This window comes from Callorhinus ursinus, unplaced genomic scaffold (assembly GCF_003265705.2).
Source record: "Callorhinus ursinus isolate GAN/ISIS: 27379988/994484 unplaced genomic scaffold, GSC_fseal_2.0 scaffold15, whole genome shotgun sequence".
NCBI lineage: Eukaryota > Metazoa > Chordata > Mammalia > Carnivora > Otariidae > Callorhinus > Callorhinus ursinus.
In genome coordinates, this window is record NW_027397077.1 from 19,903,522 (window position 1) to 19,927,951 (window position 24,430).

General features: G+C 43.4%; 1 protein-coding gene across 3 annotated transcripts in view; it reads right to left on the bottom strand.

Annotated features, from left to right (window-relative positions):
- The window catches only part of PRICKLE2 (prickle planar cell polarity protein 2), a 314,675-nt gene that overhangs the window by 184,077 nt on the left and 106,168 nt on the right, over positions 1-24,430 (bottom strand). Inside the window, exon 2 of one of the 3 annotated variants that reach the window (XM_073901504.1) lies at positions 8,804-8,882. The exons of the other annotated variants lie outside the window; for them this stretch is intronic. The gene's annotated coding sequence lies outside the window, so the exon portion shown is untranslated. The remainder of the gene's footprint in view (positions 1-8,803; positions 8,883-24,430) is intronic. 3 annotated transcript variants of the gene reach the window in all.

A 24,430-nucleotide genomic window follows, 5' to 3' on the forward strand; every position in this document is an offset into this window, starting at 1 on the left:
GAGAGAGGGAACACAAGCAGGGGGAGTGGGAGAGGGAGAAGCAGGCTTCCCGCTGAGCACGGAGCCCGATGAGGGGCTCGATCCCAGGACCCTGAGATCCTGAGATCCTGACTTGAGCCGAAGGCAGACACTTAACCGACTGAGCCACCCAGGCACCCCCGATTTGGCAGTTCTTAAAAACGTTATTCCACTCCTAAGCATATAACTATGAGAAGTGAAAATGCAGGTACACAAAAAAACTTGTACATTCTGAATAATCATTAGCAGCATATCCACAACAACCAAAGAGCAGAAGCAATCCAAATGTCCATCAACTGATGGATGGAAACACAAAATGTGGTCAATTCATACAGTGAAATATTATTCAACAATAAAAAGGCAAACAGAATACTGATACATGCCGCAACATTACTGAACCTTGAAGATGTCCTGCTTAATGAAAAAAGCCAGTCTTAACCACAGATTGACGCCATTTATACGAAATGTCCAGAATAGGCGAACCCAGAGGCAGGAAGTAGATTAGCAGGGACTAGGGACAGGAGGCAATGGGGGAATGACTGCTCATGCATACAAGATTTCTTTTGGGGTGATGAAAATATTTTGGAATTAAGACAGTGGTGTTGGTTGCACAATTCTGTAATTACACTAGAACGCACTAAACTGTTCATTTTAAATGGGAAAATTTCATGATGAGTGAATCATAGCTCTACAAAGCAGTTTGTCTTTTTTTTTTTTTAAGATGATAGGAATGAACAAAAAATAGATTGCCTGGATTCTGGAGCCAGACTACCAGGTTAAATCTCAGGTATGACATTTATTAACTGAGACTCTTGCAAATTATTTAACCTCTGTGTACCTATCTTCATCTATAAAATGGGCATATTGATAGTACCTAATTAATGGGGATTAAATGAATCAGCTATTGTTATTATTTTAGGAGGGGGAGGTTCAGGCTCTCCCTGACCTTCTGAGGAAGAAAGGAGGGGAAGAGAGATGATGGAGCAGGTGTGTCTAGAATCAGAGAATCAAGTTGAAGATATAACCCATGAGTGCCTTTATTTTTTCGTGCTGAGAGAATGGGCTGTGGGGGTTTGGGAAAGAAGTCACCCTGGCATGCTGACAAGTAGATGAGAGGCCAGCTGAAGCAAAAAACCCTTCATGTTCAGGGATGTCACTCACATGACTCTGAGAGTCCTTACTTACAAAAACATGGCGGCCTGGAATTAGTAACAGAAAACAGAATGACAGGACTTTTCCAGGGCTGTTGAGTGGCGGGGGTTGTGGGCAAAGAAAAATGGAGCGAGGGAAAAAGAGTATGCTCAGAAATGTCACTGAGGGATTGGCAATGGAGTTTCAGTCAAGAACAGGAAGGATGTGCTGCTAACAGAGCCAAGAATAAAACAATTGCGTGAAGTTTCTGAAAGATGGCTAGTCTGAGACAAAGCTTAGCTATCCAACAGGAAGAAAGGAATTAGGATTCTTGAGCCTGGAAATGAGACAAATCAATGATGACAGATTCATTTTTTGGGTCGATTTTTATTTATTTATTTATTTTTAGATTTTATTTACTGGAGAGAGAGAGAGTGAGTGAAAGAGAGAGCGAGAGAAGGAGCAGGGGGAGGGGCAGAGGTAGAGGAACAAGCAGAGCAGGGAGCCCAACACGGGGCTCGAGCCCAGGACCCCGAGATCATGGCTTGAGCTAAAAGCAGATGCTTACCTGACTGAGCCACCCAGGTGCCCCTGATTTTTTATTTCTTTCAACATTTTCTCCCTATGCTTTTTTTTCTCTCCAACACTTAATCACTGTCACATTCTCTTGCTGGAAACTGATCTTACTACTCAAGCTTCTAAGGTAATGTAAATTTTAGTGGAGGTGGTATGTTTGAAATAGTACATCGAAGAAAAGTACAGAATAATAACAACAACAACAACAACAACTCATGAATTTACCTACCACTTTTCTCCAAAACCCAAAGCAACGTAACCCAATTTATTGTATAAATTCCCCAGGGAAGCATTTGCTGCATCACCAGGTGCAAATCTAGTATTCCTTGGGGAAAAAAGCATTCTCTAATCAAAATGATTTTGAAAAATCATTACAAAATATTCCTCTTTAGATATTCACAATGAATCTTAGCATATTTAAGGCTCTGAAAAGTCCTGCAGTGAAGAAAACTATTACATTTATTTAAACTGAAGTTTCCCAAATTTATTTGATGAGAGAATCCTCGCTTTCCACAGAAACTGTTGTAACATAATTCAAACATGAGGTCTGTGAAGCGCACTTTCAGACGTGACTCGATGAAAAGGCAGCATTATCTATAATGAGCACATGGGCAACTGGAATGCCAAAGAGGGGAAGCAACTTCTTAGAGCTTGGTAAGAAGACTCCACTGAGACATCCAGGTCTGTCCCCTTTTGCCCTGCCAACTAAGTGAATTTCCCCAGGCACAGCTCACGTGAAATGTACCACCAGACAAGGCATTTCCTACAATGACATCAAAGCAGACGCATGTAACAGATTACCGCAGCGTCTGGGCACACTGAGGTATAAACATGAGATGGCATCACGTGACCAGTCTCAGTGTTCAACCTTGCTGTGTCAAACTCCCCTTACCTATCAGGTGGAAGTCTCCATCAATAAACATCTTTATCTGACTCTAATTTTTCATTAACTTCCAATTACTTCAGGTGTCGCATTCTGGTTTTCTAAGACTAAGCCCATGTTCTTTTAAAACCCCTATTTTGTATTTGGATCAACATTCCTTCCCCCATCCCACCAGGGCAGGTGGCTAAAAACTTAAGGCAGAGGCGTGTGGTCTGCCTCAGAGGTACTCTCTCTTTCTTCAACCTTCTGCTCTGGTGTTTGGGACACAGAAGATGAAAGGAAACAGGAGATGTGCCTCCTTATCGGCCCCTGCGGCAGATTAGAGATGGGTCAAAAACATTCATCTCTCCAATATACCTTTTCAGAAGGAGTATCTTCCTCTGCCTCCCTGACGTTGGACTTGGTCATGTGAGTCACTTTGACCAATAGGATGTTAGCCGTCATGACATCAGCAGAATCTCAGTGCACGCATGAGCAGCAGAGCTTGCTCTCTTGCACTTCATTCACTGCCATGAGTAAAAATTTCCCCAGGTAGCTGCTGCCCCTTTGACCTGGGTACCAAATTAAACACGTGGGAGCAGATCTGAGGCTAAGTCCTAGTGAACAAGCATAGTTCAACTCACACCTTGAAGTATGACACCAACCCGTTCTAGAAAAGCTGACATGAGCAAGAAGCAGTGATCATTGTTGCAGGCCACTCTGATTAGGGATGGACTGCCAAGCAGTACTACTGCAGGAAAAGCCAACAAACGCAGTGGGATCACACGGAGATTATGCACAGCTAGCATGGTTTCTTTATGTGCATTTGGTATGAACAAGTGGCACCTAGTTGCCCCAGTCATTGGAGGTCCTCCTGAGAGAATTTAGCCCCCAGTCTGCCTGACTCCCAGCTGGCGGTCTGGTGCCACATTCCTTTAACATATGTGGCGACATTTCTCTCCAAGTCCAAAGCCTCCACCTCACTTCCTCTCTCTGTCCTCCAGCTCCAGCACCCTCAAGCATGACGAGGGCAGGTCTACACCTCTGCAGAACCAGAGGGGCCCTTGGCCCAACCTGTGCCTGACCATCCCACTACTCCCCTCTCTCTTGTTTTTTTGGCTAAATCTTATCGCTAAGGTCCCAGCAGGTTATAAGCCACTGTCACAGCTCGGCAAACGCACACCAAAGAAGATCACCAGGCCCTGACTTGACTGGAGCATAGAGAGGGGATGATTGGCAGCTGGGACATGTCCAGACTTTACAAACAGCTCTCTCTTGGAACGTCCCTCCTGCGGCCTCGAAAAAATGCAGCACTATGGGGCTGTAATTTCGTTTAACATACATCTGCATAATTAGGGTGATATCATGTATGTGCCAGTTAGTTTAGTCTTAAATTTGGGGGTTGTAAGCTAACATGTGACCAAGAATACACAAGACTCAGGCCACTTAGCACCGCACTGGAAAGGGCCATAATCCAAGGACAGCTACCATATGCACACTTCCTTAGCTGAGTTTAATCAACAACCAGCAGTTGTTAATTAGCATCAGGGATGCCAAAACAGGTTCTTATTGGTGAAACTAATGACGTGTTAATTAGCATGATGGATGTTAGAAATAGGGTCTGGCTGGCGAACTCCAAGGTATTTAGAATGCTTGAAGTGGCTAAAATCGTCTGGGTATACTTCCCACCTCTGCGTGAACTGGAAAGAAAAAAATCCACTTTGGCCTGTACCCCGCACTCTTATGATGACACCCCTAGGCATAGACAATGGAGATTTTCTAATTGAAAGAGTCCTAACGAGTGGAGTCAGAATCCTGCCTCTGTGATGGTGCTGGGTTGGCCTTAAATGAACCTTTCGTACAGGGTAGGATGGGAGCTTCTCAAACACTGGTTCTCAACTTGGGCTGAACAGGAACCTTGCATGGGGAGTTTTTAGGATCCCAAGAGCCAGGTCTCACCCAGGAAAATGATGTAGGAATCTCTTGAGGGAGGACCAGGATCAGACCTTTTTAAAGCTCTCCTGCTGGTTCCAGTGTGTAGCCGGGATAAGCCCCACCACTAAACAGCTATACGGCATGCTGGGACTGCACTGGGCTTGCAGAAGGGGTTGGTGAGCTGTTTTGAGCCTGCTTTGCTAATGAATATTCATCTAGTCAATGTCTGTATGCGTGGGAGAATTTGGTCCGAGGCCTGCTTTCATTAAATTGGAGCAAGGTTATAGAAGATTAGCTAACACCAACTCTAGCTTCTTTGGCGGCTTCCAAAATATCTGGAGGGATCAAATTGGCTTTGGTCAGCTCACAGTGAGGGGATAACCCCCTACTTCTCTTATAGGAAGGAAAGGGAGATAATAGCTTTTGGGAAATTCTCTTCTCCCTAAAAAGACAACCTTTCTCTCTTTCAAGTTTGCCTCTTTTACCAGATCAGTTTGTGGGTGAAGCCAGAAAGGCCCCTTCTACTTAAATAGAGCCCACTGGCAAGTGCTGCATGGCCCCAACTTTTGAACTTAGAACACAGGGTACTTGCATCTTCTGTTCATACTCTGGGTCTTGGCCAAAATTCTGGAACAACAAGAGATGATTTCTGTCAGTTCCCAAACACTATTCTATTACAAATCCATAAACAAGTGGGCAGAATTAGAGGCCAAAGCCAAGGATCTTGGGCAATGCCCTGATGCATTTAAACTCAATGGTAAAATGATGGAAGGAAGGTAGAAGTGCTACCCCTGATTTTTTCTTCCCAGTCTCTTGACAAAGACTAGATTGCTGAACACAGGGCTCATCTCCCCACTAAGCAAACCTCTTCTCCCTGGGAGCTCTCTGTTATTACCACTTCAGGGCCCTATCTGCTTTAATAACAGGCATCCATCAGAAAAAGCCCGTGAAATAAACAGACAGTTACAAATAGGACAGGCTACATTTACAGGAGGGGAGAACAAGGAGAGATGAGATTAAATTTTCTGTGCTTTTAATCTTGCATGTCACTCTCAGCAGCTGAAAGAGTTTGCTGTGTCCTTTTTCCACCCACAGCGTGCTTGCCGAGATCTCCCAGCAGAGACTGTGGTTGACAAGAATGCCACGTGAATTAGAAGCATAGAAAAGACTTTCATGTTACCCTTCATGAAAGAAAAAAAAATATGATAATTCTAATGGACTAAATTGTGTATCCCCCCAAATTCATATATTGCAGCCCTAACCCCACACTGTGACTGTATTTGGAGACGGGGTCTCTAAGGAGCTCATTAGGTAGGGCACTAATCCCGCAGGACTAGTGTCCTTGTTAGAAGAGGAAGAGGGGGGCGCCTGGGTGGCTCAGTCGTTAAGCGTCTGCCTTCAGCTCAGGTCATGATCCCAGGGTCCTGGGATCGAGTCCCACATCAGGCTCCCTCCTCTGAGGGAAGCTTGCTCTCCCTCTCCCACTCCCGCTGCTTATGTTTCTGCTCTTGCTATCTCTGTCTCTGTCAAATAAATAAATAAATAAAATCTTTAAAAAAATAAAAAAAAAAAAAGAAGAGGAAGAGGGGCGCCTGGGTGGCTCAGTTGGTTAAGCGACTGCCTTCATCTCAGGTCATGAATTCAGGGTCCTGGGACTGAGCCCCACATCAGGCTCCCTGCTCATCAGCGAGTCTGCTTCTCCCTCTTCCTCTGTGATCTCTCTCACTCTCACTCTCTCTCAAATAATAAAAATCTCAAAAAAAAAAAAAAAGAGGAAGAAACACCAAAGATCTCTCTTTCTCTCCCTCTCTCTCCCTCTCTCTCTCTCTGTCCCCTGCCCCCCCCCCCCCACACAGAGGAAAGGGCAGGTGTAGACACAGCAAGAAGGTGGTTGTCTACAAGCCAAGAAAAGAGGTCTCACCGGAAATGAATCCTGTGGTACCTTGATCTTGAACTTCTAGCCTTGGGGCTAACCTCTAGCCTCTAGAACTGTGAGACAATCAATCTGGGCTATTTAACTCACCCAGTCTGTGGGACTTTGCTATGGCAGCCTGAGCTGACTAATGCAATGGTATTGAAAGCACTTGTCTTCTAATGAAGAGAAATAGGTCTCCATTTTACCAGGCGGAGTTCTACTAACTAAAGTAGGGAGACTTTTCTCTACCAAAACTGGGGGTGATGGAAGGAGTGGAAACTGGAAAAAAAAAATGCCCCCACAGTGCAACATCAAAAAGCAAGTTGTGAATGGAAAGTCCAAGCTAGTCAGTGCTTACTGCTGGCCAATCAGGACTCAGAATGAAAGCAGGGCTCAGGCAAATGCACGTAGTGCAGTTTTAAGTATCAAACCAAAAAAAACAAAACAAACAAACAAAAAAAAAAACTGGAGATAAAAGCTTCCAACTGGTTGTAGAAATGCCAATTTCTTCCATTGTTTTGCACTGGAGTGAGTGAGCATTATAATCATCTGAGCAAGAAATTTCGATCTGTGCATGTTTGGGTTGGAAAAGGGAACTCTGGAGAAAACAATCCCTGAACATTTCAAAGCAAAATCTTCAAGTAAAGACTAATTCAGAGTGGCTGTTTTTGACACTTGAAATAAATGGAACAATATCTGGATTCCTAACGCTTGGCTAACAGCTTAACAAGCTTCACGAAACACAAGCTACATTTTTCCTTCTCTTTTTAAACAAATGCATCACAGCAGTTAATAATAATGCTCAGTCATAACATGAAGAGCTTGAAATATTTTTTTAAGTACCCTTTAAATAGAAATCCTAAGTTGCTTAAAAAAAAAATCTTGTTTAAATAAGAGTTTTAATACTACATTGCAATTCACCTGTACCCGGTCACAAAATTGAGTCCATGGCACTTACAAGTACAGGCCATGCTGGGCTATCCGGTGGCAGCAACAACCAATCATTTGCTCTCCTGAATTACACCTCTTTCCAGTGGAAACAAGCATCCCAAAAAACTATTCATCAGGGTGCAGGACTGAACGGTTACGTGGACACCAGTTGTTGGAAAATGTACATATTCCACGTGTGAGGGCAGCAAAATGGAAAGAACAGGGACGGCACGCTTCTCAAATTCTACTTGGACTTGGACCCGCAGACTTTGGCCAGAATGCAAATCCCAGCGCTGGATGATGAGGGAAGGAGAACGGGAATCCAGCTTTTGCTGAGTGTCTGGCTTTTAACTCATACTCTTTCAACTTCAACCCACTGTCTCCCAGGAAGAGAGAAGTGGACTCCTTCGGAATACTCTTGCAGAACAAAGGCCACTGTGTGCCCGTTCCTCTGTAATTTATACATCAAAGATGCTGCTCTGTCCCCAATTTGTGTCTTTTGTGATCCTCTGCAGAATCTCTTGACTCACAGACATTTAACCTGGACTCTTAAGTTCATTTCTGTGTGCTACTTTGTTGCCTGGTACCTATTTTTAGAGCATTTTGTGTGTATGTCTGATGTGTCTTCAGGACAACAGAGGACCAAAGAACATTTTGAAATGACCACAGCATCACATATAACAACCCTGTAGAGTGAGGAAAAGGAAGGGAAGAAAAAAACCAATGGATTCCATATGGGGTATGAGCGTAAAGGGTATATTTAGGAAAAATGAGATCTACTGTGGCCATCTGTGGGGCTTTACCTAATGGGTTTTTCCCCTTTCCTGGGTCAAAACATCCCGGTTTTCATTTAGGAACTATCCCTCCCCACTCTCAGATGAGGTAACTGAAGCTAACATAAGAGTAGGTGGGTTAACCCCACTCCACCCTTGGGCTCCAACGACTGGCCCATGGTCCTAACCCTGGCCACCTTCAGCCCCCTTCCTCCTTGGCCCAGGGATTGGCTTACGGGCAGACTCTTGTTCTAAGTGGAAGCGTCATCCCCAGGACTAGTCCTGAAACTTTTGAGAAAGACTCACTTCCTTGTTGCAGAGGTTGTCAAGCTGGTTAGAAAAAGCCTAGAGGTGTTCAGGTCAAATCCCACCTAAGAATGATGCCAAATGAAAGGGAAGCCAAGCCCAAGGGATGGAGAGAGAAAATGTGAGGTCTGATTTTGTTAGTTAGGTGACAGATGAGCTCCTAGATCTAGTCGTGCTGGAAGTTAATCTACCGCTCGGTTCTGCTGGCAATACTTTCAGTTGAAGTAAGTTTGAACTGGACTTCTGTCACTAACAACCCAAAGTCCTGATTCATAAAGGTCCCTCACTCCCAGTGGCCTACGAAACAAGGTAGTATGTCAACAACTTCCTGGGAAAACAGCATAATGAGCAGGCTACCTGGGGCTCAGATGACATGGGTTCAAATCTCAGCTCTTCTGGGGCGTCTCTGATGATCTTTTCACCTGATTGTTCTTTCCTATAAAATGGATATTAAAAATATTTCTTCTTTGGACCAATCATGTAAATGCAATAAGAAACAGTAGGTGACATTTAGAACAGTAGGTGTGATTTAGAAACAGCTACTAATACTTCTCCCCTTCCCTGTTCTATCTAGTTCATATACTCCTTACCTGAAGAGCCGGCAAAGGTAGAGAGTAGTTCTCAAAGTGTGGTCTGGAAACTTCCAGGAACCCCCAAAATCTTTTCAGGGGTCCATGAGATAAAACTATTCTGATAATAACACTAAGATGTTGCCCTCATTCTTTAATGGTCAATGAGGTTTTCCAGACGCTAAATCACTTGTGATATCATAACAAACTGAATGCTGAGGCCAATGTGATTATCCAGCTGTCTTCTATTAAGCCAGACGTTAAGATTTTGAAAAATAATGGCATTGGGCCCAGTCATTTTCTTTTTGTTTGCAAAATATGGTATTTATGATAGCATGTAACAAATTCCTTATTCTTGTATTTTAAATAAGTCAGTAATTTAAAAATTTTTTCCAGTTAGAATTCTGATTATGGTAAATATTTACAGATATATACCACTCAAAAACAAGTTATTTTAACAGACTAAAGGGGTCTTGAGAATAAAAACTTTGAAAACTCATACAGAGCACGGATTTGGGAACCAGATGAAGTGAGTTCAAATTCTGGCTATGCTATTCACTGACCTACTGAAGGAGGGAAGTGACTTAACTTTTCTTGGCTGGCCTTACTTTTCTCATTTGTAAAATGGGCATATTATAGTACCTACCTCCCAAGGTTATTTTAAGGATTAAATGAGTTAATATACGTAAAACGCTTAGTTCAGTGAATGCTAAAAAAACCCAAAAAACACAAAAAAACCAAACTTAGTTGCTATGATCATTATTACTAAATTGAAAATATGGCATAAAAATGCTAATTATACAGAGCTCTACAATATATGCACTGTTTTTGGTGCAACAATTCCTTTCAGCAGATTATTTAGAAATACTATGTATTGGGGCACCTGGGTGGCTCAGTTAGTTAAGCATCTGGACTCTTGATTTCAGCTCAGGTCATGATCTCAGGGTCATGAGATCAAGCCTCTGCACTGGGCTCTGCACTCAGCACAGAGTCTGCTTGAGATTCTCTCTCTCCTTCTCCCTCTGCCCCTCCTCCCGCTCATGCCCCACCCCCTCAAATAAATAAATAAAATCTTTAAAAAAAGAGAAATACTATGCGTCAATAAACACCATGCATTCAAAGATCAAAAGAGACTGTGCCTCTCCCCCCAAAAAAGATTGTGTCCTCAGGGAATTTATAATTTAATAATAGTAAGAATAATTATTTAGATCATACTTTTGTACCAAGCACTTTTGACCGTTCACCTCAAACCACTGAGATAGGTACTATTGACTTCTGCATTTTATAGGGGCAATAACTGAGATTGACAAAGATGTAATAATTTGCCCTGAAGCACACAGTTAGCAATTAGGCATATATCAAGTAAAACCTACGCGTGCAAGACTACAGAGCCCTTGGTCTTTACCAATACCCTGCAGAATCCCTACTGGGGTGGCTGAACCATGGAAAGTACTGAACCAAAGTTTACCTTCAAAGAGAAATAGAAGTATGTCCTTACTTCAAAAAGGCCTCAGCAAATCCCAACACACCCACTTTTATAGGCATCCTTCCAATATTGAAGGCTGTAGGGACATGAAGAATAGAATTACTTCTGTTACAGGTTGGGGTACAGAACAATATTGTAAATGTGAGGGGTAAAATCATGAATCCCATTCTTTAAAAAACACAGAAATGAGCCAAACTATATATATCTTTATAGAAGGGGTATGCCTGTTTATGAGGGGCATTACCTGCTTTCAAACAGTGCTTGTGAAAGAAGAAGCTCTTCTTAGGCAACAATCGAGGTAAGAACCACCAAACAAGATACAGAAACGTCACACACAATTTGTAGCCCAAATTATAAGCTATTCCCCCTTCCTATACAATCTTTCAGCAAAAATGAAATGTGCCCCAGGGGAACGAATAATAGTTAAAGCCAGCCAAAAATATGGCCTTTAGGAAGAGAAACAATAAAACATCGATTATTTTTAGCAATTTCTCATTATTTGTCTTGGGAGGGTGCTTTTCTCTTTCTCTTTTTTTTTTTGGTCAAAAGATTCATTTTCAGATTAGTCACAGAGGGCTGGCAAAATGCTGGGAAGTTGAAGGTACTTCAGAGCCGTCTTCTGGAGCAATTCTCCAAAACTTTTCAGGGAAATGATGCTGCCCTTGCCCAGAAATCGGTGTGAGCTACAGAGTTTGAGCAAGGCAGAGAGCAGAAACCTTGGGGTAAGTGCCCCTGGCCACTTAGCTGAACTTGGAATAGACCTTTTCTTCACTAAAGGGAGGAGTTACCTAGAAAAGGTAGAAAACCTGACACAATGAAGGTCTCCAGGACCATAAATACATGTGGAAAAACAAAGGAAGACTTTCGGGGTGCCTGCCTTCCACTCAGGTCATGATCCCAGGGTCCTGGGATCGAGCCCTGCATCGGGCTCCCTGCTTCTCAGTCTCCCTCTCCCTCTCCCTCTGCCCCTGCTCATGTGCTCTCTCTCGCTCACTCTCTCTCTAATAAAGTCTTTAAAAAAAAAAAAAAAGGAAGACTTTCAAAAACGAAGGAAAAAAATGTGTATTATAATACGTTTCAGCCGGAAAAAAAAAAAAGAAGTTAAAAAACAATTCCTCATAAAAGTGGTGAAGATAGGTTATATAAAGAAAATGAGAGTATATTATTGTGGTCTAACTGAATATTTGCAAAAGCTCCCTCTCCGTGAAATTGTGCAGTTACTGTGGAAAACAGTATGGACGTTTCTCAAAAAATTAAACACAGAATTACCCTGTGATGCAGCAATTCCACATCTGGGTATACATCCAAAACAACTGCAAGCAGGGACTCAAACAGGTATCTGTACACCCATGTTCATAGCAGCATTATTCACAATAGCCCAAAGGTGGGAGCAACTCAAGTGCCCATTGGAGGATAATGGAGGAACAAAATGTGGCACCCACATACAAAGGAGTATATTCAACCCTAAAAAGAAACAGAATTCCGGGGCGCCTGGGTGGCTCAGTCGGTTAAGCGTTGGCCTTCAGCTCAGGTCATGATCCTGGAGTCCCAGAATCGAGCCCCAAGTCAGGCTCCCTGCTCACTGGGGAGTCCGCTTCTTCCTCTCCCTCTGCCCCTCCCCCTGCTCCTCCCTCCACTCCGGCTCCCACTCGTGCTTGCTCTCTCATTCAACCTCTCTCTCAAGTAAATAAAATTTAAAAAAAATGAAGAAAACAAAACAGAATTCTGACCCATGCTGCATCATTGCATTCTGACCCATGATGATCATTGAGGACATTATGCTAAGTGAAACAAGCCCATCATAAAAGGACAAGTCCTGTATCAATACTGTATCATTCCACGCAGAAGGATCGAGATAGGTTATGCCTAGAGTAGTTCAATTAATAGGGCCAGAAAGTAGAATGGTGGTTACCAGGCGCTGGCGGAGGGGGAGTGGGATGGGGGATTATTGGTCAATGACGACAAAGTTTCAGTTTGGAGAGGTGCAGAAAGGTCTGGAGATGGATGGTGGGAATGGCTGCTCAACAGGGTGAACATACTTGGTACCAGTGAACTCTACTCTTAAAAATGACGAAAACAATAAATCTTATGTTACGTGGATTTTACCACAATAAAGTAAGCTGGAAAAAAACAAAACAAAACAACGCAGAACACAAAAGGAGCCCTCTCCTCTGCATCTGCACTCTTCTTGCAGGTTCACGTGCTGATCCTCCCACCAAGAGGCAGTGTTCTTTTCCCCAGCCCTCGAATCTGGGCTGGCTCTCGGACAGACTGGCTTTGGGGACAGACTGTGGCGGAAGTGACATTCTGGGATGTTGGAGCTGAGGCCTTCAGAGGCTCTGCAGCGTCCACTTTCCCACGGGAAACCCAGACATGACATGAAGAAGTCCAGACTATCAGGCTGGGGAGAAAGAGACACCAGATGCAGAGAAAGGCCCTTGTAAAATGAGGGGCCATATGCGGAGATGGGCCACAAGAGGAAAACTAAGGCGCCCCAGCCAAGAGTCAGCACCCAGTCACGTGAGAGAGGCCAGCTGGGGTTCTCCAGAACCAGCTCGACTGCCCCAGCCAGCACCATGGGGCGCAGAGGCAAGTGAGGCAAGCTGAACCCTGCCCAAATTCCTGACCACAGAATGGGAGGTAGGCCACAGATCGGTGACTGCTCTAAGCCACTGCATTGTGAGGTGGCCTGTCTCACGGCAATAGATAATTGAAACAGTGGTGCAAACATATGCCCTCATTTTAAAGAATTTCCTCTCCTCTTATTCTACTTCTACCACTAGGTATTACAATCACCCATTCATTCAACAAGTATTTACTGAGTACCTGCGATGCAGCAAGACTCGTGCTGACATCTGAGATGTATCATGGAAGGAGACGATGACTCCTGCCCTCAAGGAGCTTACATTTTTGAAGAAGGAGGACAGAAGAGAAATACAATTAAGAAATAAAATAGTATGGGGACGCCTGGGGGGTTCATTTGGTTGAGCATCTGCCTTCGGCTCAGGTCATGATCTCAGGGTCCTGGGATTGAGCCCTGCATCAGGCTCCCGCTCAGCGGGAAGCCTGCTTCTCCCTCTGTCCCCCCCCCCCATGTGATCTCTCTCTCTCTCTCTCTCTCAAATAAATAAATAAAATCTTAAAAAAAAAGTAGTATGTTTAAAGGTGAAATGTGGTGGAGAGAGGAAAGGTAGCATAGAGCACAGGGGGCAAGCAGAGAGGAGGGAGGGACACGGGCATTCCTTCTAGAAGGGCCTGCACCAATCTTTTCCGTGAAAAGAGAATTCATCTGTTCCAACCTATGTTTTTTGTTATCTGACCTTTTCTGATGATGATGCCTTGGTTTTAATTATATGTAATCACTGTGCTAATGGAAATAAATATAGGCAGCTCAGTTCATTATCTTGATTACAGAAAAAATTATATGTTCTCTCATATTGCTACTACATTAAAAAAAAAAAAAGACGGAAACTTCATCTGCCGGCAAAACCTTGAGGAAAGACTGGGAGATCCCCAAAATTCCTAAATCCCACCCCAAATCTGAAGGGGCATCTGTGAATTTTCCACAGTCCTTACGCCAAACTTCACCAAAGACGGACCCTCCGTAACGCTGGACGATGAAGAATATAGCTAGCTCTGCAGAGAGCTTTTAGTGCTCACCATTTATCAGGTTCACAGAAATTGGTGGTGAAGACCACAGGCTTTGGTGTCAGGCACACCTTGGTTCAAGTCCAAGTTCCACAATCTACAACCTGGTTGACGTGTTTCCCTAAACCTCAGTTTCCTGGTCTATAAAACAGGCATAATTACACCCCGCTTCACAGAAGGAAGAAATAAATGAGACCACGTACAACTTAAAGCATTTAGCCAGTGGCTACAAAATGACAAGCAGTAGGTAAGTGTTACCTGTTAACACAGGATTACTTTTTATAAGGTGTTCTAGGTATAAAAACTGCAGAAAAAGAAGGACGGTCAACGCTTGACTTTATAACCACAGAATGATTCACCCTTGGACATGTCGAAGGACTCTGCAGGTCCTCCCATGAAGGCCAAGAGCTCTGGACCTGCGCTGAGATAAAGCTCATATTTACAGGTACCTTCCTGCTACAACCATATTCTGAGGTTAGATGTAAGTGATCCATTAATTATGCATGACCCTGGGGCAGAATTAATCATAAGAGGTCAAGTTGAAAGCCAGTGTTAAATGGAAAAAAAGACACTCCCCTCTAGATCTATTTAAGGCCCCCATGAATCATCCCTGAGACTAGATCCTAGAGCTTCCCCTGCCCTCTCGAAACAGTATTTCTGACCCCAAATTTGCAACTTAACAATGAATGTAGGGAGTTTTGTCTTTTTGGTGGGAGGTGGGGTGAGGAGTGCTGCCTGGCACTTACGCTCTTTTTAGGTTTGGAGAATCATTGCTTAATAAATGGAAGATGGAGCCTATTTCACACTAGAGAGGGTGAAAAGTGAAAAACCTCCATTTGCCGGCTCTTCTGGCAGGTGGTGCACAGACATGAGCCAGGCCTGGCCAATCACACGTACCTGTCTAGACTAGAATATGGGCTAGAATATGGATCTGATGACACAAAGGAGCAGGGATGGGGGAGCATGTGAGTCTTCTGACCAGCTACAATGTGGGTTTCTAGGGGTGGCAGGGGTAGAGGCAGTGTCCAGGTCACACACCCTGAGGTATGTGAGTAAAGCCTCAACCATGTATGGTGTTGGCCGCCATGTCCCTGTGGATCCATTTCCCAGTGTGCTTCTGGTTGTCTGACTCAAAAGAGTGCTTCCCTTTGATTTATCTGCACTCAAGAATCTGACTCTCCAGCCTTCCTGGGGATTCAGTAAGCTTCCTGATAACTTCTGAATACAGATTTCCCTGACTAAATCAGCCTGAGCTCACGGCTGCTAAGAAACTTGACTGATATGGTAATTCTAAAATAGCTTCCACACACTAAATCTGACCAGGTGCCAGGCCCTGGGTCATGCTCAGTGTCTCAATTAATTCTCACGACCACACTGCAAAGAAATCCTCTTGTCTCCCTCTTGGAGAGGAGGACACTGTTAAGTGGTAGAAATGGAATTTGACTTCAGGCCACTTGAGCACCAATACATCCAGTTAACCACCAGGCCAGATTTTAACTCCTATTCCTTGTGACCTAGATCATTAATTCAAAAAAGGTTACGGAGAATCCACTATATGCCAGGCACTGTTCAAGACATTAAGGATAGAACAGTCATTATAACAAGCAAAAATCTGTGCCCTGACAGGATTCGCATTCTAAGTCTTTGCTAAAGACTGGATGTTTGTGTCCCCCCCCACCCCCACCCCAGTAATATAGTCAAATCCTGACCTTCAGCGTGATGGTATAAGGAGGCAGGTCTCTGATAGGTTCTTCAGTCATGAGGGTGGCGCCCTAGTGAATGGGATGAGTACCCTTATAATGGAGACCTGAGCGCTCAGAGCAGGAAGACAGTGGTCTATGAACCTGGAAGCCGGCTCTCACCGGACAGAGAATTGGCCAGCACCTTGATCTTGGACTTTTCCAGCCTCCAGGACTGTGAGGAAGAAATTTCTGCTATTTATCAGCTACCCAGTCTGTATTTTGTCCTGGCAGCTCAAACAGATTAGAGATACATTCTGGATTCCTTACTCTGCTGGCTGGTTTTCATTAATGGCACCATGTTCTCTGTTTCTGACCCCAGCCCAATTAACTTCACGAAGTCCGTGTAACCGCACCATTCCAGTTCGGGGGGAAAGAGCCCAGACTGGATATGTGCTGACACGCAGCTACTCTCAGATACTCTAAACCATCGTGGAGTCTCCCAGCTCTTCTCAACACAGCTGTGTGGGCAGGCGCTGCTCAGTGATCAGATCTGCCAGGAGAGATGAATCCTATTTGCCATCTCTGTTAGTTGTGCTCCAGCAACTCGCCACAGACTCAGCAGCTGAAAACAACATTTATTCATTATCTCACAGTTCTGTAGGTCGAGGACCAGGGGGCTCTGCTGCCTTCTCTGCTTGGCAGTCACAAATCTGAAACCCGGTGTTGGTGGGTGGGCCTCTGATCTGGAGGCTCTGGGGCAAGTATCCATGGTAAGCTCTTTCAGGTTGTTGCAGAATTTACTTCTTTGTGATTGTAGACCCAGATGGCCTTCCCTTTGCCTTTGGCTGTATAATGTAACATAACCATGGAAGTGACATCAGGGGAAAAGATCATGGAAGCCACCTAGCAGTTTCTGCCTACCACACCACCCTGAGGCTGGGCCTCTGGTACAGCTATAATTTTCAATAGTCTCGACAGAGCCAGTCTTGCTGGGAAGATGACATGAAGGATGTGAGCTCTACGGAAGAACATTCCAGGCAGAAAGAACTGCAAATGCCAAGTCCCAGGGAAGGAACGCAGCTTAGGTGTTCAAGGAACAGCTGGAGGCCAGATGGCTGGAATGCAGTGAGTGATGGCAGGGGGAGGACAAGAGGCACCCCCTCAGGTTACGGTTGCGGTTCTGAATCATAGAGACCCTCCAAGGCCCTTGCAAGGTCCTCCAAGGACGACAGCTTTACTGTGTTGGAAGAGTTCTGGCAAGAAAGGATGGTGGCTCAGTTGGGGTTGTGGGTACCAGAGGGGCTCTTTCCTCTGAAGTGGTCAGATACGAAATATATTTGGAAGGTGGAGCCCACAAGGACGAGAGAAAGAGAAGACAAAAATGAAAAATTCTGACTTTAGCATTTGCAAGCTGTGAATCATTGGGCAAACCATCGAAACTTTCCATACTTAGTGTGTTGAACAGTGAAATAAGATGGGCAGATCACTTACATGTGGCAGGATTTTTACGAGAATTAAATATGGTAAATGTGTTCGGAAATCCAGCAGGTGCTCAGAAATCTTTTCTTTCCTCACTGCTTACTACTACATGCCCGATTCTTGCACATCCCATTGTGACTTCCTCTTTTGCCATCCCCATTCTTAAGTAAAGGCATTAAAGCCAACTCAGGTTAGAGTTATAAATGCAGAGAGGAGGGACCAACGTCTGTCTGTCGCATTCTACCCCTTTGATCAAAGGGTTAAATAAGGATGTGAGAGGCTCAAAGAGGCCCCAAGTCAGAGAAACATCTAAGAGCCTCTTGCTCATGGGTATAAAAATGGGCATTAAGAAGTTGACCTTCCTAGTGGGGCTCCTGCTCTGGCAATAAAGGTGCATATCTAGCATAGAGGAACAGCTCAATAGGTATCTGTTAAATGAAAACGTTAATAAATATTTACACCTCCAGTGTGGGACTCTTGATCACAGACATCCCATGTTCACACTGAAGGACACCCACTAACAGTGCACGAGGCATTTAAGAAATGAGGCACTGGCTATTTATATGGCAGGAGTGGTAATGTCTTTATTTTGCATCCTTTCCTTACCACTTATGAGCCGGAAGACCTTGAACAATCGAACTGAGCCTCAGTGTTGTCCGCTGCATTTCCTCATATACTTATTGAGCAGACTAATGATATATATAAAATGCCCAGGAATAGTGCCCCGTACTATTCAGCAATATAGTAAGTCATCAATAAATGGTTAACTGTTATTATTATCAACATTAATAAAAATAGATCCTGAGTATAGGAACCAGAGCCTCGCTCTGAAGCTCTGCCCTGTTTTTTCCTTTTTCTCTCTCTCTGACATAGGAAGAGTCAAATTTAGTACACAGTTCCAAGAAAGATTTTGAGATGATTTCTGTAGAAGGCCAGTTAATAACACTGCTGCCCTTAAGTTTGACTTCTTTTTTTTTTTTTTTTTCCTCTTCTGGTGCTAAATATGCTAATTTCTCTTTTCTGTCCTACCGCCACCCAACCTGCAGACTCTCCATTGACCAGTCTGAGTGACTCACACAGTTTGCTGTGATGCATCTGGAGTTTCTCACAATCCTGCCTTCTCCCAAACCTACGCAGATTTGTGTCATCAGCAAATTTCACCGACTTGCCAGGGAAAGAGTTGACATTTACACACCCACAGCTCCAGGCAGCAGTGACCAAGCCAGTGAATTTCTAATGAGAAAGGTTTTGGTCTCTGGAAATAAATATTTGACAGCTGGATGTCTCCAGAAGAAAGTTAACCATTTTAACCCATTTGCAGCCATTTTCCTTCTTTCTTTGCCCGTTGCTCTCTTCCCTTTCACATTTTTTGCCAATAGAGCTGATACTGACTACCAGTGCTCTTGGTGGAACGGCCTAGAGAGAGGACGTTAAAAGAAGGGGACAGGTAAATGGATCATGAGACAAGGTCTGCCATAGAACTGGTGGCTGTTAGTGGAGGAAAGATGGCAGAATGCTTTACCCTACAGTGTTGGGCATCACAGACAATGTGCTACAAAGATGCATGCTGGATTGAGGGCAGGGCTACTTGTGTCTTCCCAACCTCCTTTGCCTTCTTCTGGAAAGAGCAGTTCAAGTTTCCCTTGGCAGCCTCTCCCTCCCCAGTTTTGGTTGAGAATGTCAATCAAAGTCCATGCCCCCACCCCCTACTGAGCACATGACCCCAGGCAAAACCATTTCCATTTCTCTCTCCCTTGCTTTAGAATTTTCAGCAGAGAAGCACAGTATCAGAGAAGGTGGACCAACAGACATGGATTCCTGCTCCCTTGATCCTCAGGTCCTGCTCTTCCGAGAGGTCTGCTTTCTCTGCTTTGCCTTAGAATGTGTAAGGCACTCTACATCCTTCCTTTTTATGGAAGCTAGCAGAAACACTTTCTGTTGCTTGCCATCGAAGACTCGCAAATGACATAAGCTCTAAATCTAGCCTTCCCAGGGAAAGAGCAGCAGTTCAGAAAAACAATAAGTTGATATGTTTGCATTTACCAGCTGTGCACTGGCTTTTTTTATTGCAAGCAAGGAGCTATTTTCAAGACAGCTGTAAAATTGTCACTAAGGGTATCTTAGTTTAATAGATTTCATTTCTCCTGGCAGTTACTGGGGAAGAGCAGAGATGAGGGGGAGGCTAGGAGGGCCACAGACATAACTGACAGACTGGCACTCTTGTGAGATTAATTAAGCAAGGCTAGTGGGTTTTATCAGCATAAGAAAAAAAAAGTTTGAAAGGAAAAGAGACATCAAAACTATCTAGAGATGGATTTGCAAGAACAGAATAATGGAGACATCTTAGGGGTTAGGTTCTGAAGTCATTGTACAAGGCAAAAATAATTGAGTCACAATGAACTTATCTCTTGAATTACCAAAGAGGTACAATGTAACTGATGATCCCATACAGGGAGATATTATTATAAATGTATTACAGAAACTGAAATGTACATTGTGTAATAAGAGTACATATGCAAAGTATAATTTTATATTTTTAACTATGTAAGACAGACAGAATCTGAAACGTGAAATCTCCATGTGTGAGAAGCCCACACTACAAGCAGCAAGTGGGTTCTATAAAAGAGAGACACGTCTCTTGTCTCACACATAATCTGGGCACAAACCTTATGAATAGAATCACCTATGGAACTTTAAGTGTTATTTTTATTTTGGGAAGGGGGTTGACTTAGTTAATGCATGTTAGAAGTACATCTGATACAAGGCCTGTGACCTTAAGGGGTCATTTACTCTATCTACCCAGAGGCCCCTGCCTGCAATCATGTGAGCTGCTACCTAGTTAGACAGCACTGGAAGCTTCGCTGAGCCCTCAGAGTTGGACTTCTCCCAGGCTTTGAACACTAAGACGTACCAATTATCCTAAAGTTTTTTACTTGCTTTTGCCTTCTTTAATAAAACACAAATAAAACTCTATAAAAATATTTTGACAAAAATACTAAAATAAAATCAGCAAATCAATGAAATTTAATACATAATTTAGAAGCAGGCAGAGATAAATACAAAAACACAGGTACAAGGAAGTGATTTACTCACTGGTCATAGAACCACAAATTAATTTAGGCCTGACAGAGACCTTAAAGGTAATCCAATTTAATTTTTTTTTGAACAATAATACCTACTGCATAGTAGGCACTCAGTAACATCTGTTGAGAGGATCAATAGCTTGACTTTTTGAATTAGGAAACAACAGTGATTAAAGTGATTCTTGAGTTCATCATGACATTCAAAAGAAAAAGAAGAAAAGGAGAAAGGCAAAATTTTTAAAGTATGAGAAAGTACAAGGGAAAGCTCTTCTGGACAGAAGAATGTCAGCTAGGAAATGGAGAATGAATGGTAGAATTAGAAAATCAACATTTTGCAACCCCCACTGTCATAACCGGGTTCAAGCGAGGCTCGTCAGTACATGCTACAACAATGGGGTGGAAGGGTTTCTGGAACAAGATATTCGCACAGATTACTAACTACAGTGGGGAAAAGTTATCTCTACAATGGAGAGATCTGGATGATCAAATTAAGCAAACTCATGTCATGTTCCTCCAGATGGAGGGGAAGCACATAGTAGCACCCATGCAATATTCTTACCAAGAAAAGTCTACCCTAATTCCAATCATAAAGAAGCAATCCGACAACCCAGAGCGTGGGTCATTCTATAAGATAACTAGCTTGCACGCTTCAAAAAATATCAGTGTCACAAAAGACAAGAAAGGGAGAAAATTTTCTAGCTCATAGGAGAGTGGGAGACTACACAAGCAAAGGTAACATGTGAATCTTGAATGGATCTTCTATTTTTTTTAAGGCAAGAAAGGACATTTGGGGGAATACTGGAGAAATCTGAATTGGGACTATATATTAGATATTACTGAATTAATATGATATTTCTTGGACGTGAGAAAGTTAGGGTGGTTATGTAGGAGCGTATCTTGGATACGCTAGAGTTCTTAGAGGTGAGGGTCATTATGTCTGCAAGGATTCAGCTCTGTTAAGGTGTACACCACCCCCACCCCCACACACACACAGCAAGAAAGGAAATGTGGCAAAATGTTCATGATTGGTGAATCTAGGGGAAGGTATAGAGATATTCTTTGCGCTATCCTTTCATTTCAGTATTTTGATATTTTTTCAAGAGAAAAAAATTTGGAGGCAATAAAGAATCAGGTTCAGAGACATCTTTAAATGACACACCCAAACCACTGGGAACGTTATCAATTACAGCTTAGGCTTAGTCTATCCCTTAGTTTCCCCTCAGGCTTGAATAAAAGATTCTCATTAACCCAGAAGCTGTTAAAAGTCAAGGCCTCATAGGATGCAAAGACCCAATGTCAAACGTGTTTGCAGCCAGAGTATATAACGAATATTTACAACTCAATAATAAAATGACAACCCGATGAAAAAATAGGTAAAGCATATTTTTCCAGAGAAGATATACAAATGGTCAATGAGCGCATGAAAGGATACTCAATAACATTAGCCACTAGACAAAGGCCAAAGGCACCATGAGACACCACTTCCCACCTACCAGAATGGCTATAAGGAAAAAGACAGTAACAAATGTTAATGAAGATGTGGAGAAACTGGAACCCTAACACATTGCTGGCGGGAACCTAAATGGTACAGCCACTTTGGAAAACAGTTTGGCAGTTCTCCAAATTTAAGCACAGAGTTACCCTATGACCCACGAGTGTCACTCCTTTCCTAAGCATATATGCAAGAAAAACAAAAACACCCATATCTACAAAAATGTGTACACAAATTTTTCACAGCAACATTATTTACAATAGCCAAAGAGTGGGCACAGTCCCAACGCCCATCAGCCGTGGTGTATCCACGTGATGGAAGATGATCTGGCAATGAAAAGAAAGGGCACACTGATACCTACAATGGTGTGGATGAACCTTGAAAACACCACACTAAATGCAAGAAGCCTGTCACAAAAGCCTACAGAGGGTCTGCTCTGTTTATGTGAAATGTCCAGAGTGTGCAAATCTCCGGGGACAGAAGTGGACTAGTGGTTGCCAGAGGCTTGGAGGAAAAGGCGGGTGGAGAGCGACTGCTAACCCCTACAGGGTTTATTTTAGGGGTGAAGAAAATGCTCTAAATCAGACTTTAGTGCTGGTTTCACAACCCTGTGAAAATACTAAAAAACAAAGAATTGTACACTTTAAGTGACTGAATGGTCTATGAATTATCTCAATGAAGCTGACTTAAAAAAATATATATATATAATTTATTTGTGTGTATACACACACACACACACACAATCACACAATTATGACCTCAAAAAAGTGTTTGCAAGCAGCTTTCCCCCTAATTTTTAATTTTTCTAGCAGGACATTTCTTCCCTCCTGCTACAATTCATAGGTAAGTCCCATGTTGCCATTCTAAACTCTTTCCTATAGACCTCTGGCTAAGTGGACAAAGAGAAGCCACAGGAAGCTTAACTTGCCTTTTTCCTACAACAAGAGTTAGGACTCAGTTACTCAGAGTTCCATCCTCCCACACCGGGAACATAGGCACGGAAGGATCAGCTGCTACCCAACTGTCCCTGGGCAATGATCACACGTACACGATCAGGCTCAAAACTGCTCTCTGAGGCAGCCTGCTTCTGAAGCATCTGCTTTCTTAGATGAATTGGGAGTTTTGAAATTAGGAAACAAAGAACCAGGTTTTTAAAGGGACAGAAAGTGGTTTATGCACTGATGAGAAAAAAGGGAAAGAGGAAAAAGGAGAGCAATGGCACAGGCAGGAAGAAGAGAGTTGGGTGTGCGAAGCTGGAGCAGAGCTATGATGTTTTAGCCCCTCCAGCAAGCTGTCCTCCTCTTTCTGGAAATGACTATCTGATTTCCCACAGGAAACCATTCTCGGTGCTTCAGGAGCCTTGGTTTCAGTGGTGTGGAAGTTCAGCCCCAGGGGAGGCCCCAGGACCTGGTCTAAGCCAATCTGTACACTCATTCCACCTGCTGCGGTGATTGGTCCAGGGATGGGCACATGACCCCAATTAAGTTGGAAATTCTGAGAAGAAAAAGACTCTGTGAGGACTTTTAAGCTAAGAGTAGCTGGCAGCAGTCTATCCTGCACAGATGGAATGGGAATGGAGAAAGGTCCTCATACTATATGGAACCCTGATGTAGAAGCTAGATATCCCTGATAGTTTGGGCTACTGAGTCAGTGATTCCCCTCCCTCACCCCCCTTTTTTTTCTTAAACCGGTTTTAATTAGTGTTCTTTCCACAATGTAAAGAATACTGTTTAACATGGAAGAAAATCAATAGAGTGGCCACCTAATGACAGGGAACACTATCTGGGACGGTTAATTTTATGTCAATTTGGCGGGGTCATGGTACCTGGACATTATATGGTATGACATTATATGTTTCCGTAAAGGTATTTTTAAGATGAGATTTTCATTTAAATCAGTAGACTCTGAGTAAAGCAAATTACCTTCCATGATGTGGGTAGGCCTCATCCAAGCAGTTGAAGGACTTAAGAGAAAAGACTGACCTCCTTGGAAGAAGAGGGAATTCAGTCAGCAGACTGCCACTGAACTCTTAACTCCAGCTCCTCCCTGGATCCCCAGCATGCCAGCCTACCCTGCCGTTTCTGGACTTGCTGGCATCCACAGTTGCCTGAGCCAATCCCTTAAAACAAATCTAAAATAAATCCTTAAGATAAATCTGCATCAATCTCTATCTCTACCTATAGATATATATACAGACAGAGATGTAGGTATAGACTTAGAGGGAGATATAGGTTTCTCTTGAGAACCCTAATACGTGATCATATGGTGGTCCCAGGGCAACATGTTGGCTTTCTGAGTTTGAGGTGGGAAGAACACATGCTAGCGTTCTCACTGATGCTACCTTCATCCTCAACAATAATCATACACACTGCATACCAGGTTCTGTGTGACATCTTTGGTCCTGTCAGCTTAATTACCTAATATGCCATTCCCATTTTCATAGATAATGAGAGGTAAAATGTCTTGTCCCAGGTCAAAATGCTGGTAAGGGAGACCCAGGAAACCAATCCAGTTCTCCCTAGATCTATCCCGAAGACTTCATCCG